Genomic DNA, 516 nt, shown 5'->3' on the forward strand with positions numbered 1-516 from the left:
AGTTTTGTTGTTGGCCCGGTAGCAAAGACATCTGCTAGTTGCAGATGTATCGCTTTAAGCGCGATTCACATACAACATCCACGTCACGTTCCGTCACGTCACGTTGCGTCAATTATTCATCCATGCAATTCCTATTGAAGCATTCACATACACCAGCAACGGCAAATCGAAGTTGCCGTTGCCGGTGTATGTGAATGTTTGCATAAAAGCTGCTTGGAAGAATAATTAACGCAACGTGACGTGGATGTTGTATGTGAATCGCACTTTATTGTAACGGTCGTAACTCAATGCACTATTTCTAGTGTTCTTTGTCTGTGCTATAGATTCAATTTTGCTTGTCGTAAGAATTCTTAAATTAATTTAAACAACTTTTATATCTAGAGCAACATGTCCATATGGCCTAACTCGATTGTGACAGATTTGAGAAAAATGAATTTGAAATTTTAGTTCTGTTTTTCCTATTTTAAACAGTAACGTAATTAGAATCATAATGACGCATCAACAGAAGCGCGAAAA

This window comes from Toxorhynchites rutilus, chromosome 3 (genome assembly GCF_029784135.1).
Source record: "Toxorhynchites rutilus septentrionalis strain SRP chromosome 3, ASM2978413v1, whole genome shotgun sequence".
NCBI classification, from domain to species: Eukaryota; Metazoa; Arthropoda; class Insecta; order Diptera; family Culicidae; genus Toxorhynchites; species Toxorhynchites rutilus.